This window comes from Triticum urartu, chromosome 2 (assembly GCF_003073215.2).
Source record: "Triticum urartu cultivar G1812 chromosome 2, Tu2.1, whole genome shotgun sequence".
Classification (NCBI taxonomy): domain Eukaryota; kingdom Viridiplantae; phylum Streptophyta; class Magnoliopsida; order Poales; family Poaceae; genus Triticum; species Triticum urartu.
Genome location: NC_053023.1, coordinates 543,379,467 through 543,400,307, shown reverse-complemented (window position 1 = coordinate 543,400,307; position 20,841 = coordinate 543,379,467).

Sequence of the window (20,841 nt, the reverse complement as noted above, 5' to 3'; positions counted from 1 at the left end):
ATCTAGCTAGGGGGCGAATGCAAAAATGCCCTGGCGCCTCGTATTCATTCGACGCGTGGGAGATAGCCCTTATTGGGCATAGAAGCCAAGAGGTCCAAACATTTATGGGCCAGACACTGCTTTACAAACGTTTTAAAGATGGAGAAGAACCCACCTTGCAATGTCGAAGACAACACTGCGCGCCGGACTCATCGTCATTGAAGCCTGGTTCGGGGGCTACTGAGGGAGTCCTGGATTAGGGGGTATCCGGACAGCCGGATTATATCCTTTGACCGGACTGTTGGACTATGAAGATACAAGATTGAAGACTTCGTCTCGTGTCCGGATAGGACTCTACTTGGCGTGGAAGGCAAGCTAGGCAATACGGATATGTATATCTCCTCCTTTATAACCGACCTTGTGTAACCCTAGCCCCCTCCGGTGTCTATATAAACCGGAGGGTTTTAGTCCGTAGGACAACATACAATCATACCATAGGCTAGCTTCTAGGGTTTAGCCTCTTCGATCTTGTGGTAGATCAACTCTTGTAATACTCATATCATCAAGAATAAATCAAGCAGGATGTAGGGTTTTACCTCCATCAAGAGGGCCCGAACCGGGGTAAAACATCGTGTCCCCTGCCTCCTGTTACCATCCTCCTTAGACGCACAGTTCGGGACCCCCTACCCGAGATCCGCCGGTTTTGACACCGACAAGGGGCTTCCCCAAATTCTGAGACTATGCATGTAGGACAAGATGAAGGAGGAGCCAAGGGGACTCAGAGAGAGGGTGGCAAATTTAAAAGGAAAGGGAGGAACAACAAGGGTGATCAAATCAAGGTAGATGTACACGGTGGTAGTAAAAGAGGTATGGACCAGATGGAAGTAGAAAGTGAGGAGCGGAAGGACCCAATGAAAGCTAGGAACAATGTTGATTACAACCCAGATAATGAAGCGGGGCTATCAGAACAGCCCTGCAAGCCCCAATGAAGGTAATAGCTTGGAATTGTCAGGGGTTGGGGAACGGCTCGGCAATTCAGGTTCTTATGGACATCCAGAAGAACAAGGACCTGCTACCTCTTGAGAACTGCGTTAGTTTTCCCCGAAGAGGAAGGGATGATGCATCAAAGTAGCGTAAGTATTTCCCTCAGTTTTTGAGAACCAAGGTATCAATCCAGTAGGAGGCTACGCGCGAGTCCCTCGTACCTGCACAAAACAAATAAATGCTCGCAATCAACACAAATAGGGGTTGTCAATCCCTATAGGGCCACTTACGAGAGTGAGATCTGATAGATATGATAAGATAATGTTTTTGGTATTTTTATGATAAAGATGCAAAGTAAAATAAAGGCAAAGTAAATAAATAAATAAATAGTAGGAGATTAATATGATAAAGATAGACCCGGGGGCCATAGGTTTCACTAGTGGCTTCTCTCAAGAGCATAAGTATTCTACGGTGGGTGAACAAATTACTGTTGAGCAATTGACAGAATTGAGCATAGTTATGAGAATATCTAGGGATGATCATGTATATAGGCATCACGTCCGAGACAAGTAGACCGACTCCTGCCTGCATCTACTACTATTACTCCACTCATCGACCGCTATCCAGCATGCATCTAGAGTATTAAGTTAAAAACAGAGTAACGCCTTAAGAAAGATGATATGATGTAGAGGGATAGACTCATGCAATATGAAGAAAACCCCATCCTGTTATCCTTGATGGCAACAATACAATACGTGCCTTGTTGCCCTTACTGTCACCGGGAAAGGACACCGCTAGATTGAACCCAAAGCTATGCACTTCTCCCATTGCAAGAAAGATCAATCTAGTAGGCCAAACCAAACTGATAATTCGAAGAGACTTGCAAAGATAACCAATCATACATAAAAGAACTCAGAGAAGATTCAAATATTATTCATAGATAGACTTGATCATAAACCCACAATTCATCGGTCTCAACAAACACACGACAAAAAGGAGATTACATCGAATAGATCTCCACAAGAGAGGGGGAGAACATTGTATTGAGATCCAAAAAGAGAGAAGAAGCCATCTAGCTACTCACTATGGACCTGTAGGTCTGAGGTAAACTACTCACACTTCATCGGAGGGGCTATGGTGTTGATGTAGAAGCCCTCCGTGATCGATGCCCCCTACGGCGGAGCTCCAGAACAGGCCCCAAGATGGGATCTCTTGGATACAGAAAGTTGCAGCGGTGGAATTAGGTTTTTGGCTCCGTATCTAATCATTTGGGGGTACGTAGGTATATATAGGAGGAAGGAGTACGTCAGTGGAGCAACAGGGGGCCCACGAGGGTGGAGGGCGCGCCTAGGGTAGGCAGGCGCGCCCCCTTCCTCGTGGCCTCCTCGTTTCTTTCTTCCTAAAAATCATAATCTTCCAAAAAATCACGTTCCCGAAGGTTTCATTGAAGGAAATATGCCCTAGAGGCAATAATAAAGTTATTATTTATTTCCTTAAATCATGATAAGTGTTTATTATTCATGCTAGAATTGTATTAACCGGAAACATAATACATGTGTGAATACATAGACAAACAGAGTGTCACTAGTATGCCTCTACTAGACTAGCTCGTTAATCAAAGATGGTTATGTTTCCTAACCGTGAACAAAGAGTTGTTATTTGATTAACGAGTTCACATCATTAGTTGAATGATCTGATTGACATGACCCATTATATTAGCTTAGCACCCGATCGTTTAGTATGTTGCTATTGCTTTATCCATGAATTATACATGTTCCTATGACTATGAGATTATGCAACTCCCGTTTGCCGGAGGAACACTTTGGGTACTACCAAACGTCACAACGTAACTGGGTGATTATAAAGGAGTACTACAGGTGGCTCCAAAGGTAGATGTTGGGTTGGCGTATTTCGAGATTAGGATTTGTCACTCCGATTGTCGGAGAGGTATCTCTGGTCCCTCTCGGTAATGCACATCACTTAAAGCCTTGCAAGCATTGCAACTAATGAGTTAGTTGCAGGATGATGTATTACCGAACGAGTAAAGAGACTTGCTGGTAACGAGATTGAACTAGGTATTGGATACCGACGATCGAATCTCGGGCAAGTAACATACCGATGACAAAGGGAACAACGTATGTTGTTATGCGGTCTGACCAATAAAGATCTTCGTACAATATGTGGGAGCCAATATGGGCATCCAGGTCCCGCTATTGGTTATTGACCGGAGATGTGTCTCGGTCATGTCTACATTGTTCTCGAACCGTAGGGTCCGCACGCTTAACGTTACGATGACAGTTATTATGAGTTTATGCATTTTGATGTACCGAAGGTTGTTCGGAGTCCCGGATGTGATCACGGACATGACGAGGAGTCTCGAAATGGTCGAGACGTAAAGATTGATATATTGGAAGCCTATGTTTGGACATCGGAAGTGTTCCGGGTGAAATCGGGATTTTACCGGATTACCGGGAGGGTTACCGGAACCCCCCGGGAGCCAAATGGGCTAACATGGGCCTTAGTGGAAAGGTGAGAAGGCAGCCCACATAGGGCTGCGCCTCCCCCCCTCTCCCTAGTCCTATTAGGACTAGGAGAGGGGCCGGCCACCTCTCTCTCCCTCTCCCCTTTAAGGAATCCTATTAGGAATAGGATTGAGGGGGGGAGTCCTACTCCCGGTAGGAGTAGGACTCCTCCTGCGCCTCCCTCCTTGGCCGGCCAGCCTCCCCCCCTTCATCCTTTATATACGGGGGCAGGGGACACCCCAAGACACACAAGTTGATCCTTGAGATCGTTCCTTAGCCGTGTGCGGTGCCCCCTGCCACCAAATTCCACCTCGATCATACCGTTACAGTGCTTAGGCGAAGCCCTGCGTCGGTAGTACATCAAGATCGTCACCACGCCGTCGTGCTGACGGAACTCTTCCTCGACGCTTTGCTGGATCGGAGCCCGAGGATCGTCATCGAGCTGAACGTGTGCTAAGAACTCGGAGGTGCCGGAGTAACGGTGCTTGGATCGGTCGGATCGGGAAGAAGACGTACGACTACTTCCTCTACGTTGTGTCAACGCTTCCGTTGCGATCTACAAGGGTACGTAGATCATACTCTCCCCTCGTTGCTATGCATCACTATGATCTTGCGTGTGCGTAGGAAATTTTTTGAAATTACTACGTTCCCCAACATTCATTCCATTTGGACTCCGTTTGATATTCCTTTTGTTCAAAACCCTAAAACAGGCAAAAAAACAGCAATTCTGGGCTGGGCCTCCGGTTAATAGGTTAGTCCCAAAAATAATGTAAAAGTGGATAATAAAGCCCAATAATGTCCAAAACAGTAGATAATATAGCATGGAGCAATCAAAAATTATAGATATGTTGGAGACGTATCAAGCATCCCCAAGCTTAATTCCTGCTCGTCCTCGAGTAGGTAAATGATAAAAACAGAATTTTTGATGCGGAGTGCTACTTGGCATAATTTTAATGTAATTCTTCTTAATTGTGGTATGAATAATCAGATCCAAAAGATTCAAGACAAAAGTTCAGATTGATATAAAAATAATAATACTTCAAGCATACTAACAAAGCAATTATGTCTTCTCAAAATAACATGGCTAAAGAAAGTTATCCCTACAAAATCATATAGTCTGGCTATGCTCTGTCTTCACCACACAAAATATTTAAATCATGCACAACCCCGATGACAAGCCAAGCAATTGTTTCATACTTTTGACATTCTCAAAACTTTTTCAATCTTCACGCAATACATGAGCATGAGCCATGGATATAGCACTATAGGTGGAATAGAGTGGTGGTTGTGGAGAAGACAAAAAGGGAGAAGATAGTCTCACATCAACTAGGCGTATCAACGGGCTATGGAGATGCCCATCAATAGATATCAATGTGAGTGAGTAGGGATTGCCATGCAACGAATGCACTAGAGCTATAAGTATATGAAAGCTCAAAAAGAAACTAAGTGGGTGTGCATCCAACTTGCTTGCTCATGAAGACCTAGGGCAATTTGAGGAAGCCCGTCATTGGAATATACAAGCCAAGTTCTATAATGAAAAATTCCCACTAGTATATGAAAGTGACAACATGAGAGACTCTCTACTATGAAGATCATGGTGCTACTTTGAAGCACAAGTGTGGTAAAAGGATAGTAACATTGTCCCTTCTCTCTTTTTCTCTCATCATTTTTCTTCCTTTTTTCTTTTTTTATTTGGGCCTTTTCTCTTTGTTTTTATGGCCTCTTTTCTTTCTCTTTTTTTCGTCCGGAGTCTCATCCCGACTTGTGGGGGAATCATAGTCTCCATCATCCTTTCCTCACCGGGACAATGCTCTAATAATGAGGATCATCACACTTTTATTTTTCTTACAACTCAACAAGTACAACTCGATACTTAGAACAAAATATGACTCTATATGAATGCCTCCGGCGGTGTACCGGGATATGCAATGACTCATGAGTGAGAAGTATGAAAGAATTATGAACGGTGGCTTTGCCACGAATACTATGTCAACTACATGATCATGCTAAGCAATATGACAATGATGGAGTGTGTCATAATAAACGGAATGGTGGAAAGTTGCATGGCAATATATCTCGGAATGGCTATGGAAATGCCATAATAGGTAGGTATGGTGGCTATTTTGAGGAAGGTATATGGTGGGTGTATGATACCGGTGAAAGGTGCGCGGTGTTAGAGAGGCTAGCAAAGGTGGAAGGGTGAGAGTGCGTATAATCCATGGACTCAACATTGGTCAAAAAGAACTCTACTTATTGCAAAAATCTACAAGTTATCAAACCAAAGTATTACGCGCATACTCCTAGGGGGATAGATTGGTAGGAAAAGACCATCGCTCGTCCCCGACCGCCACTCATAAGGAAGGCGATCGAAAAATAAATCATGCTCCGACTTCATCACATAACGGTTCACCATACGTGCATGCTACGGGAATCACAAGGTTCAACACAAGTATTTCTCAAATTCATAATTACTCAACTAGCACAACTTTAATATCACCATCTTTATATCTCAAAACAATCATCAAGTATCAAACTTATCATAGTATTCAACACACTCATACGAAAGTTTTATTATTAATCTTGTATAGCAAGCATATTAGGATTTTAAGCAAATTACCATGCTATTAATACTCTCAAAATAATCTAAGTGAAGCATGAGAGATCAATAGTTTCTATAAAACAAATCCAACACCGTGCTCTAGAAGATATAAGCGAAGTACTAGAGCAAAATTATATAACTCAAAAGATATAAGCGAAGCACATAGAGTATTCTAACAAATTCCAAATCATGTATGGCTCTCTCAAAAGGTGTGTACAGCAAGGATGATTGTGGTAAACTAACAAGAAAAGACTCAAATAATACAAGACGCTCCAAGCAAAACACATATCATGTGGCGAATAAAAATATAGCTCCAAGTAAAGTTACCGATAGAAGTAGACGAAAGAGGGGATGCCTTCCGGGGCATCCCCAATCTTTGGCTTTTAGGTGTCCTTAGATTATCTTGGGGGTGCCATGGCATCCCCAAGCTTAGGCTCTTGCCACTCCTTGTTCCATAATCCATCAAATCTTTACCCAAAACTTGAAAACTTCACAACACAAAACTTAAAGTAGAAAATCTCGTGAGCTCCGTTAGCGAAAGAAAACAAAAGACCACTTCAAGGTACTGTAATGAACTCATTCTTTATTTATATTGGTGTTATACCTACTATATTCCAACTTCTCTATGGTTTATAAACTATTTTACTAGCCATAGATTCATGAAAATAAGCAAACAACACACGAAAAACAGAATCTGTCAAAAACAGAACAGTCTATAGTAATCTGTAGCTAGCGCAAGATCTGGAACCCCAAAAATTCTAAAATAAATTGCTGGACGTGACGAATTTATCTATTAATAATCTGCAAAAAGAATTAACTAAATATCACTTTCTAAATAAATATGAAAGCCGGTTTTGACACCGACAAGGGGCTTCCCCGAATTCTGAGACTATGCATGTAGGACAGGATGAAGGAGGAGCCAAGGGGACTCAGAGAGAGGGTGGCAAATTTAAAAGGAAAGGGAGGAAAAACAAGGGTGATTAAATCAAGGTAGATGTACACAGTGGTAGTAAAAGAGGTATGGACCAGATGGAAGTAGAAAGTGAGGAGCGGAAGGACCCAAAGAAAGCCAGGAACAATGTTGATTACAACCCAGATAATGAAGCGGGGCTATCAGAACAGCCCTGCAAGCCCCAATGAAGGTAATAGCTTGGAATTGTCGGGGGTTGGGGAACGACCCGGCAATTCAGGGTCTTATGGACATCCAGAAGAACTAGGACCTGCTACCTCTTGAGCACTGCGTTGGTTTTCCCCGAAGAGGAAGGGATGAGGCAGCAAAGTAGCGTAAGTATTTCCCTCAGTTTTTGAGAACCAAGGTATCAATCTAGTAGGAGGCTATGCGCGAGTCCCTCGTACCTGCACAAAACAAATAAATCCTCGCAACCAATGCAAATAGGCCACTTACGAGAGTGAGATCTGGTAGATATGATAAGATAATGTTTTTGGTATTTTTATGATAAAGATGCAAAGTAAAATAAAGGCAAAGTAAATAGCAAAGTAAATAACTAAGTAGTAGGAGATTAATATGATAAAGATAGACCCGGGGGCCATAGGTTTCACTAGTGGCTTCTCTCAAGAGCATAAGTATTCTACGGTGGGTGAACAAATTACTGTTGAGCAATTGACAGAATTGAGCATAGTTATGAGAATATCTAGGTATGATCATGTATATAGGCATCACATCCGAGACAAGTAGACCGACTCATGCCTGCATCTACTACTATTACTCCACTCATCGACCGCTATCCAGCATGCATCTAGAGTATTAAGTTAAAAACAGAGTAGCGGCTTAAGCAAGATGACATGATGTAGAGGGATAGACTCATGCAATATGAAGAAAACCCCATCTTGTTATCCTCAATGGCAACAATACAATACGTGCCTTGTTGCCCTTACTGTCACCGGGAAAGGACACCGCAAGATTGAACCCAAAGCTAAGCACTTCTCCCATTGCAAGAAAGATCAATCTAGTAGGCCAAACCAAACTGATAATTCGAAGAGACTTGCAAAGATAACAAATCATACATAAAAGAATTCAGAGAAGATTCAAATATTATTCATAGATAGACTTGATCATAAACCCACAATTCATCGTTCTCAACAAACACACCGCAAAAAGAAGATTACATCGAATAGATCTCCACAAGAGAGGGGGAGAACATTGTATTGAGATCCAAAAAGAGAGAAGAAGCCATCTAGCTACTAAATATGGATCGGCCACTCTCGCCCCTCCCATGCCATGGAGGCCAATGACTAGAGAGGAAACCATTCTCCCATCTAGGGAGGAAGTCAAGGAAGAAGAGGAAGAAGGGGGCCCCTCTCCCCCTCTCCTCCGGTGGCGCCGGAACGCCGCCGTGGCCATCATCATCATCACCGCGATCTACACCAACACCTCCGCCATCTTCACCAACATCTCCATCACCTTCCCCCTCTATCTACAGCGGTCCACTCTCCCGCAACCCGTTGTACCCTCTACTTGAACATGGTGCTTTATGTTTCATATTATTATCCAATGATGTGTTGCGATCCTATGATGTCTGAGTAGATTTTCGTTGTCCTATCGGTGGTTGATGAATTGCTATGATTGATTTAATTTGCTTGTGGTTATGTTGCTGTCCTTTGGTGCCCATCATATGATTGCGCGCGTGGATCATACCCTAGGGTTAGTTGTATGTTGATAGGGCTATGTATTGGAGGGCGAGAGTGACAGAAGCTTCAACCTAGCATAGAAATTGATGCATACGGGATTGAAGGGGGACCAACTTATCTTAATGCTATGGTTGGGTTTTACCTTAATGAACGTTAGTAGTTGCAGATGCTTGCTAATAGTTCCAATCATAAGTGCATAGAATTCCAAGTCGGGGATGACATGCTAGCAGTGGCCTCTCCCACATAATACTTGCTATCGGTCTAGTAAAGTAGTCAATTGCTTAGGGGCAATTTCACAACTCTTACCACCACTTTTCCACACTCGCTATATTTACTTTATTGTTTCTTTACCTAAACAGCCCCTACTTTTTATTTACGTAATCTTTATTATCTTGCAAACCTATTCAACAACACCTACAAAGTACTTCTTGTTTCATACTTGTTCTAGGTAAAGCGAACGTCAAGCGTGCGTAGAGTTGTATCTGTGGTTGATAGAACTTGAGGGAATATTTGTTCTACCTTTAGCTCCTCGTTGGGTTCGACACTCTTACTTATCAAAAATTGTTGCGATCCCCTATACTTGTGGGTTATCAAGACCTTTTTCTGGCGCCGTTGCCGGGGAGCAATAGCGTGGGGTGAATATTTTCATGTGTGCTTGTTTGCTTTATCACTAAGTAATTTTTATTTGCTGTTCTTAGTTGTTTTCTACCTTTAGTTATGGGTAGGAAACGCAAAATACCAAAAAATTAGTTGTACCTACTGAACCAATGGTTGAAGAACCAATCAAAATCTATCACACTGCTGAAGCTTATTACTTGGATCATCTTCGATCCCTATGTGCTCGTGCTGAAACCCCAACTAGCTTAGTTGAGGGAAAATCCTTAGATGAGCATGCTTGTCATGTGCGACACCGTATATCTGAAAAAGGGAAACTATTATGGAGTCAAATTCAACGTTTGCAATGCTATGCTTGGAATTTATGCGAAATATATGATTTTACTTGTTGTTCTGAAAACCCTAAGAAACACCTTCCCTATCAATGTGAGTTTAGTAATAATGGAATCGTATCTTCGTATGCTAAGGGTGTTTATAATTACTATGATGTTCAACAAATTGAAGAATTTGTTGCTTTTAAGGGTGCTTCTGAAATTGCTTCTTTGATTGAAAAGTATGATGATACTCTTCACAAATCTGAAAATTTTGCAATACTTGAATATTGCTATGAGAATTATGCTTCTAATGCTTATGTTAAACTATATATTGAGGACTACTCTGCTGTCCAAGAAGAGACTAATATTTTGCAGGAGTCTATGGAAGAAGAAATTGATGAAAATGTGAGCTCATTGGATGAAAAAGATGAGGAGGAGAGCAAAGAACAAAAGGAGGAAGAGCGGATTGATCACCCGTGCCCACCTTCTAATGAGAGTAACTCTTTAACTCATACATTGTTTAATTCCCCTTCGTGCTTACCGAAGGATGATTGCTATGATGACTGTTATGATCCCATTGATTCTCTTGAAATATCCCTTTTTGATGATGCTTGCTATGCTTGTGGCCAAGATGCCAATATGAATTATTCTTATGGAGATGAACTTGCTATAGTTCCTTATGTTAAACATGAAATTGTTGCTATTGCACCCATGCATGATAGTCCTATCATCTTTTTGAATTCTCCAAACTACACTATATCGGAGAAGTTTGCACTTATTAAGGATTATATTGATGGGTTGCCTTTTACCATTGCACATGATGATTTCGATAAATATAATATGCATGTGCTTGCTGCTCCTACTTGCAATTATTATGAGAGAGGAACTATATCTCCACCTCTCTATGTTTCCAACATGATAAAATTGCAAGAAACTGTTTATACTATGCATTGGCCTTTACTAGGTGTACATGAATTGTTCTTTTATGACATGCCTATTCATAGGAAGAGAGTTAGACTTCGTCATTGCTTGATATATGTTGCTTTGTGCTCACTACTAAATTACAAATCATTGCTAATTAAAATTGGCTTTGATACACCTTGGGATCCGGGTGGATTCGCTACTTGAGCACTATATGCCTAGCTTAATGGCTTTAAAGAAAGCGCTGCGAGGGAGACAACCCGGAAGTTTTAGAGAGTCATTTATTTCTTTTGAGTGCTTTCATATAGTTTAAAAACAACAAAAATAAAGAGGGGAACCCAAAACTTTTCAAAAAGAAAAGTGAAAGTGAGAAAGACAAGCATTGTTGAAGTGGGAGAGCTCCTTGAACTTTGTTCATGCTCACGGCAACTTTGTGAATCTTGATTACAGAAACTTTTCAACAAAAATAATTACCCCCTTGTACAATTCCATTGTATTATAAAAATAATGTGCCAAGGTTTGCCTTTAGGATGTTTACATTTGCTCGATGGTTTGTACGGTGCAGCACAGAAACTTTGGCTGTAGTGCGCGATTTTACATTTTTAGCTTGAACGTCAAATGGTTCTGATTCTTTTTGCACTGTCTTCCTATAAAAATAGTTTATTATTCCTAATTTTTGTAGAATTTTTCAAGTATCAGAAGTATGGTGAACGTTCAGATTGCTACAGACTGTTCTGTTTTAGACAGATTCTGTTTTTGATGCATAGTTTGCTTATTTTGATGAAACTATCAATTTATATCAGTGGATTAAGCCATGAAAAAGTTATATTACAGTAGACACAATTCAAAAACAAAATATGAATTGGTTTGCAACAGTACTTAGAGTAGTGATTTGCTTTATTATACTAACGGATCTGACCAAGTTTTCTGTTGAAGCTTTGTGTGGATGAAGTGTTCGATTATTGAGAAGGTCTCGATGTGAGAAGAAGGAAGAGAGGAAAGAGCTCAAGCTTGGGGATGCCCGAGGCACCCCAAGTAAATATTCAAGGAGACTCAAGCGTCTAAGCTTGGGGATGCTGGGGAGGCATCCCCTCTTTCTTCAACAAATATCGGTATGTTTTCAGATTCGTTTCGTTCATGCGATATGTGCAATCTTGGAGCGTCTTTTGCATTTAGGTTTTTATTTTTCTTTTTACGCACCATGCTGGTATGAGATAGTCCTTGGTTGATTTATAGAATGCTCTTTGCACTTCACTTATATTTTTTGAGTATGGCTTTATAGAATGCTTCATGTGCATCACTTATATCATTTGAAGTTTGGATTGCCTATTTCTCTTTACATAGAAAACCGCCATTTGTAGAATGCTCTTTTGCTTCACTTATATTTGTTAGAGCACGGGCATATATTTTGTAGAAAGAATTAAACTCTCTTGCTTCACTTATATCTATTTAGAGAGATGACAGGAATTTGTCATTCACATGGTTAGTCATAAAATCCTACATAAAACTTGTAGATCACTGAATATGATATGTTTGATTCCTTGCAATAGTTTTGCGATATAAAGATGGTGATATTAGAGTCATGCTAGTGGGTAGTTGTGGATTGTAGAAATACTTGTGTTGAGGTTTGTGATTCCTTTAGCATGCACGTATGGTGAACCGTTATGTCATGAAGTCGGAGCATGATTTATTTATTGATTGTCTTCCTTATGAGTGGCGGTCGGGGACGAGCGATGGTCTTTTCCTACCAATCTATCCCCCTAGGAGCATGCGCGTAGTACTTTGTTTCGATGACTAATAAATGTTTGCAATAAGTATGTGAGTTCTTTATGACTAATGTTGAGTCCATGGATTATACGCACTCTCACCCTTCCACCACTGCTAGCCTCTCTAGTACTACGCAACTTTCGCTGGTACCATAAACCCACCATATACCTTCCTCAAAACAGCCACCATACCTACCTATTATGGCATTTCCATAGCCATTCCGAGATATATTGTCATGCAACTTCCATCATCATCATATACATGACTTGAGCATTCATTGTCATATTGCTTTGCATGATCGTAAGATAGCTAGCATGATGTTTTCATGGCTTGTCCGTTTTTTGATATCATTGCTACGCTAGATCATTGCACATCCCGGTACACCGCCGGAGGCATTCATATAGAGTCATATCTTTGTTCTAGTATCGAGTTATAATATTGAGTTGTAAGTAAATAAAAGTGTGATGATCATCATTATTAGAGCATTGCCCCAGTGAGGAAAGGATGATGGAGACTATGTTTCCCCCATAAGTCGGGATGAGACACCGGACTTTACAAAAAAAAAGAGGCCAAAGAAGCCCAAATAAAAAAGAGGCCAAAGAAGCCCACCAAAAAAATCAAAAAAACAAATAAAATAATAATAAAAATGAGAGAAAAAGAGAGAAGGGGCAGTGCTACTATCCTTTTTCCACACTTGTGCTTCAAAGTAGCACCATGTTCTTCATATAGAGAGTCTCTTGAGTTATCACTTTCATATACTAGTGGGAATTTTCATTATAGAACTTGGCTTGTATATTCCGATGATGGGCTTCCTCAAATGCCCGAGGTCTTCATGAGCAAGCAAGTTGGATGCACACCCACTTAGTTTTAGTTGGAGCTTTCATACACTTATAGCTCTAGTGCATCCGTTGCATGGCAATCCCTACTCACTCACATTGATATCTATTGATGGGCATCTCCATAGCCCGTTGATATGCCTAGTTAATGTGAGACTATCTTCTCCTTTTTGTCTCCTCCACCATCATATTCTATTCCACCTATAGTGCTATGTCCATGGCTCACGCTCATGTATTGCGTGAAAATTGAAAAGGTTTGAGAACGTCAAAAGTATGAAACAATTGCTTGGCTTGTCATCGGGGTTGTGCATGATGTGAATATTTTGTGTGGTGAAGATGGAGCATAGCCAGACTATATGATTTTGTAGGGATAACTTTCTTTGGCCATGTTATTTGAAAAGACATGATTGCTTTATTAGTAGGCTTGAAATATTATTGTCTTTATGTCAAAAGATAGATTATTGCTTTGAATCACTCGTGTCTTAATATTCATGTCATGATTAGACATATGATCAAGATTATGCTAGGTAGCATTCCACATCAAAAATTATATTTTTTATCATTTACCTACTCGAGGACGAGCAGGAATTAAGCTTGGGGATACTGATACGTCTCCGTCGTATCTATAGTTTTTGATTGTTCCATGCCAATATTATTCAACTTTCATATACTTTTTGGCAACTTTTTATATTATTTTTGGGACTAACATATTGATCCAGTGCCCAGTGCCAGTTCCTATCTGTTGCATGTTTTTGGTTTCGCAGAATATCCATATCAAACGGAGTCCAAACGGGATAAAACGGATGGAGCTTATTTTTGGAAAATATGGAAAATTCGGAAGGAAAATCAACGCGAACCAGTGCCCGAGGTGGTCACGAGGAAGGGGGGCGCCCCCCCCCTAGGGCGCGCCCCTCCCCTCGTGAGCCCACCGTAAGGCAGTTGACGCTCTTCTTTTGCCGCAAGAAAGCTAATATTCAGAAAAAATCAGGGCGAAGGTTTCAGGCCAATCGGAGTTACGGATCTCCATATATATACGAAACAGTGAAACAGAGCCATATCAGAACGTAGAACCAGAGAGAAACAGAGAGATAGATCCAATCTTGGAGGGGCTCTCGCCCCTCCCATGCCATGGAGGCCAAGGACCAGAGGGGAAACCCTTCTCCCATCTAGGGAGGAGGTCAAGGAAGAAGAGGAAGAAGGGGGCCCCTCTCCCCCTCTCCTCCGGTGGCGCCGGAACACCGCCGTGGCCATCATCATCATCACTGCGATCTACACCAACACCTTCGCCATCTTCACCAACATCTCCATCACCTTCCCCCCTCTATCTACAGCGGTCCACTCTCCCGCAACCCGCTGTACCCTCTACTTGAACATGGTGCTTTATGCTTCGTATTATTATCCAATGATGTGTTGCCATCCTATGATGTCTGAGTAGATTTTTGTTGTCCTATCGGTGGTTGATGAATTGCTATGATTGATTTAATTTGCTTGTGGTTATGTTGCTATCCTTTGGTGCCCATCATATGATTGCGCGCTTGGATCACACCCTAGGGTTAGTTGTATGTTGATAGGACTACATATTGGAGGGCAAGAGTGACAGAAGCTTCAACCTAGCATAGAAATTGATGCATACGGGATTGAAGGGGGACCAATTTATCTTAATGCTATTGTTGGGTTTTACCTTAATGAACATTAGTAGTTGCGGATGCTTGCTAATAGTTCCAATCATAAGTGCATAGAATTCCAAGTCAGGGATGACATGCTAGCAGTGGCCTCTCCCACATAATACTTGCTATCGGTCTAGTAAAGTAGTCAATTGCTTAGGGGCAATTTCACAACTCTTACCACCACTTTTCCACACTCGCTATATTTACTTTATTGTTTCTTTACCTAAACAGCCCCTACTTTTTATTTACGTAATCTTTATTATCTTGCAAACCTATCCAACAACACCTACAAAGTACTTCTAGTTTCATACTTGTTCTAGGTAAAGCGAACGTCAAGCGTGCGTAGAGTTGTATCGGTGGTCGATAGAACTTGAGGGAATATTTGTTCTACCTTTAGCTCCTCATTGGGTTCGACACTCTTACTTATCGAAAACTGTTGCGATCCCCTATACTTGTGGGTTATCATTGGCATGCCCGGCTAGGACACCAGCACTTTGACGGGTTGCGAAAGATGGCGCAAGGCAACCTCGTTCGCGGGATACCTCACATTGAGCACGCCGACGAGTTGTGCGATGCGTGTCTTGCCGGGAAGCAGCGGCGCCTGCCCTTCCCCGAAAAGGCACGCTATCGGGCGCAGAAACCCCTGGAGCTTGTCCATGGGGACCTCTGTGGCCCAATCGCCCCGGCAACGCCAGGAGGGCGTCGCTACATCCTGCTGGTCGTCGAGGACTACAACAGGTTCATGTGGGTGTTGCTCCTCGCCTCCAAGGATGAGGCGGAGCAAGCCATCGTCAAGCAGCAAGTGGCAGCAGAGGTCGAGTGCGGCCACAAGCTACGCGTGCTACGCACGGACCATGGCAGCGAGTTCACGTCGACCACGTTCTACAAGCACTGCGACGAGAGAAAGGGTGCAACGTCACCTCACAGCCCCTTACTCGCCGCAGCAGAACAGCATCGTCGAGCGGAGGAACCAAACTATGCTCCGAATGGCACGCTGCATGCTCAAGGCAAAACAGGTGCCGAGCACGTATTGGGGGGAGGCCGTGCTCACGGCCGTCTTCATCCTCAACCGCTCTTTCACAAGGAGCGTCGACGGCAAGACGCCTTATGAGGCGTGGTACGGGAGGAAGCCCGACGTACGCTTCCTACGCACCTTTGGCTGTGTCGGGCACGTCAAGACGGCGCGCCCACAGCTGAAGAAGCTCGACGACAGGAGCACCCCAATGGTGTTCATGGGCTACGAGACGGGCTCTAAGGCGTACAAGATGTAAGACCCTGTCTCAAAGCGTGTGCATGTCTCGCGCGACGTCATCTTCGACGAAGACGCGCGATGGACTTGGCAGGTGTCGGGGGAGGCCCCGGCAAGGAGCTCCTTCACCGTGGAGTACCCGATGTACTCTAGGACCCCGAGAAGCAAGACCCCGGGAAGTGCCACCCCGGGAAGCCCGGGAGGTGTGAATCCGGAAATAGCAACCCCGAGAACACCGTCCCCGGGTACGGTGTCCCCGGACACCCTGACGTCAAGCAAGGTGGGTCCCAGGAGGCAGTTCGCAACCCCGCCAACGGCGAGGTCGGAGCTGTTCGACACCGACGACAGCGTTGGCGCCCCCCATAGGTTTCGGCGCATGCGGGATCTCCTCAGCGAGGCTGTGCTACGTCTTGAGCTTGCGTTGGTTTTCCCCGAAGAGGAAGGGATGATGCAGCAGAGTAGCGTAAGTATTTCCCTCAGTTTTTGAGAACCAAGGTATCAATCCAGTAGGAGGCCACGCTCAAGTCCCTCGTACCTGCACAAAACGATAGCTACTCGCAACCAATGCGATTAGGGGTTGTCAATCCCTTCACGGTCACTTACGAGAGTGAGCTCTGATAGATATAATATTTTTGGTATTTTTGGTATAAAGATGCAAAGTAAACAGTAAAGGCAAAATAAAAAGCAAAGCAAGATTAAAGTGATGGAGATTGATATGATGAGAATAGACCCGGGGGCCATAGGTTTCACTAGTGGCTTCTCTCAAGAGCATAAGTATTCTACAGTGGGGGAACAAATTACTGTTGAGCAATTGACAAAATTGAGCATAGTTATGAGAATATCTAGGCATGATCATGTATATAGGCATCACGTCCGTGACAAGTAGATCGAAACGATTCTGCATCTACTACTATTACTCCACTCATCGACCGCTATCCAGCATGCATCTAGAGTATTAAGTTAAAAACAGAGTAACACCTTAAGCAAGATGACATGATGTAGAGAGATAAATTCATGCAATATGAAATAAACCCCATCTTGTTATCCTCGATGGCAACGATACAATACGTGCCTTGCTGCCCCTTCTGTCACTAGGTAAGGACACCGCAAGATCGAACCCAAAGCTAAGCGCTTCTCCCATGGCAAGAAGTACCAATCTAGTTGGCCAAACCAAAGGATAATTCGAAGAGACTTGCAAAGATAACCAATCATACATAAAAGAATTCAGAGAAGATTCAAATATTATTCATAGATAGACTTGATCATAAACCCACAATTCATCGATCTCAACAAACACACCTCAAAAAGAAGATTACATCGAATAGATCTCCACAAGAGAGGGGGAGAACTTTGTATTGAGATTCAAAGAGAGAGAAGAAGCCATCTAGCTACTAACTATGGACCCGAAGGTCTGAGGTAAACTACTCACACTTCATCGGAGGGGCTAGGATGATGTAGAAGCCCTCCGTGATGACGGCCCTCTTCCGGCGGAGCTCCGGAACAGGCCCCAAGATGGGATCTCGTGGATACAGAAAGTTGCGGTGGTGGAATTAGGTTTTTGGCTCATGTTCTGATCGTTTGGGGGTACGTGTGTATATATAGGAGGAAGGAGTACGTCGGTGGAGCACCAGGGGCCCACAAGGCAGGGGGCGCGCCCTAGGGGGGGCGCCCCCACCCTCGTGACCTCCTCTTTGACCCCCTAGAGTAGGGTCCAAGTCTCCTGGATCACGTTCGGTGAGAAAATCACATTCCCGAAGATTTTATTCCGTTTGGACTCCGTTTGATATTCTGTTTCTCCGAAACACTGAAATAGGCAAAAAACAGTAATTCTGGGCTGGGCCTCCGGTTAATAGGTTAGTCCCAAAAATAATATAAAAGTGGAAAATAAAGCCCAATATAGTCCAAAATAGTAGATAATATAGCATGGAGCAATCAAAAATTATAGATACGTTGGAGACGTATCATGCATCCCCAAACTTAATTCTTGCTCATCCTCGAGTAGGTAAATGATAAAAGGAGAATTTTTGATGTGGAGTGCTACTTGGCATAATTTCAATGCAAATCTTCTTAATTGTGGTATGAATATTTAGATTAGAAAGATTCTAGACAAAAGTTTATATTGACACAAAAATAATAATACTTCAAGCATACTAACAAAGCAATTAAGTCTTCTCAAAATAACAAGGCCAAAGAAAGTTATCCCTACAAAATCATATAGTCTGGCTATGCTCCATCTTCACCAAACAAAGTATTTAAATCATGCACAACCCCGATGACAAGCCAAGCAATTGTTTCATACTCTAACTTTTTCAAAACTTTTTTCAATCTTCACGCAATACATGAGCGTGAGCCATGGATATAGCACTATAGGTGGAATGGAAGAGTGGTTGTGGAGAAGACAAAAAGTAGGGGAAGATAATGTCACATCAACTAGGCGTATCAACGGGCTATGGAGATGCCCATCAATAGATATCAATGTGAGTGAGTAGGGATTGCCATGCAACGGATGCACTAGAGCTATAAATGTATGAAATCTCAACAAAAGAAACTAAGTGGGTGTGCATCCAACTTGCTTGCTCACGAAGACCTAGGGCATTTTGAGGAAGCCCATCATTGGAATATACAAGCCAAGTTCTATAATGAAAAATTCCCGCTAGTATATGAAAGTGACAACATATGAGACTCTCTATATGAAGAACATGGTGCTACTTTGAAGCACAATATATGAGACTCGCTATATCATGGTGCTACTTTGAAGCACAAGTGTGGAAAAAAGGATAGTAGCATTGCCCCTTTTTATTTATATTTTTTGGGGCCTTCTTTTTTTCTTTGGCCTTTCTCTTTTTTTGGGACAATGCTCTATTGAATGATGATCATCACACTTTTATTTATTTACAACTCAATGATTACAACTCGATTCTAAAACAAAGTATGACTCTATATGGATGCCTCCGGCGGTGTACCGAGATATGCAATGAATCAAGAGTGACAACTATGAAAAAAATTATGAATGGTGGCTTTGCCACAAATACTATGTCAACTACATGATCATGCTAAGCAATATGACAATGATGAATATGTCATGATGAACTAGATGGTGGAAAGTTGCATCGCAATATATCTCGGAATGGCTATGGAAATGCCATAATAGGTAGGTATGGTGGTTGTTTTGAGGAAGGTATATGGTAGGTGTATGATACCGGCGAAAGGTGTGCGGTATTAGGGAGGCTAGCAAATGTGGAAGGGTGAGAGTGCGTATAATCCATGGACTCAACATTAGTCATAAAGAACTCATATACTTATTGCAAAAATCTAGAAGTTATCAAAGCAAAGTATTACGCGCATGCTCCTAGGGGGATAGATTGGTAGGAAAAGACCATCGCTCGTCCCCGACCGCCACTCATAAGGAAGACAATCAATAAATAAAGCATGCTCCGATTTCATCACATAACGGTTCACCATATGTGCATGCTACGGGAATCACAAACTTTAACACAAGTATTATTTAAATTCACAACTACTCAACTAGCATGACTTTAATATTATCACCTCCATATCTCAAAACAATTATCATGCTTCAATCTTTTCTTAGTATTCAACACACTCAAAAGAAAGTTTCACAAATCTTGAATACCAAGCATATTATTATTAAGCAAATTACCATGCTATTAAGAGACTCTCAAAATAATTTAAGTGAAGCATGAGAGATCAATAGTTTCTTTAAAACGAATCCACCACCATGCTCTAAAAGATATAAGTGAAGCACATAGAGCAAAATTATAACACTCAAAAGATATAAGTGAAGCACATAGAGCAAAAGTACTTAGCTCAAAAGATATAAGTGAAGCACATAGAGTATTCTATCAAATTTTAATTCGTGTATGGCTCTCTCAAAATGTGTGTACATCAAGGATGATTGTGGCATACTAATACACAAAGACACAAATAATACAAGACTCTCCAAGCAAAACACATATCATGTTGGTGAATAAAAATATAGCTCCAAGTAAATTACCGATGGAAGTGGACGAAAGAGGGGATGCCTTCCGGGGCATCCCCAAGCTTTGAATTTTTGGTGTCCTTGGATTATCTTGGGGGTTCCATGGGCATCCCCAAGCTTAGGCTCTTGCCACTCCTTGTTCCATGATCCATCAAAAGAATTCACCCAAAACTTGAAAACTTCACAACACAAAACTCAAAATAGAAAACTCGTGAGCTGCGTTAGCGAAAGAAAACAAACGACCACTTCAAGGTACTGTAATGAACTCATTATTTATTTATATTGGTGTTAAACCTACTCTATTCCAACTTTTCTACGGGTTATAAACTATTTTACTAGCCATAGATTCATCATAATAAGCAAACAACACACGAAAAACAGAATCTGTCAAAAACAGAAGAGTCTGTAGTAATCTATAGCTAGCGCAAGATTTGGAACCCCAAAAATTATAAAATAAATTTCTGGACGTTAGGAATTTATCTTTTAATCATCTGCAAAAAGAATTAACTAAATAGCACTCTTCAAATAAAAATTACAGCAGTTCTCGTGAGCGCTAAAGTTTCTGTTTTTTACAGCAAGTTCAACAAGACTTTCCCCAAGTCTTCCCAACGGTTCTACTTGGCACAAACACTAATTAAACACAAAAAAACACAACAAAAACATAGTCTAGATAATTTATTTATTACTAAGCAGGAGCAAAAAGCAAGGAATAAAAATAAAATTGGGTTGTCTCCCAACA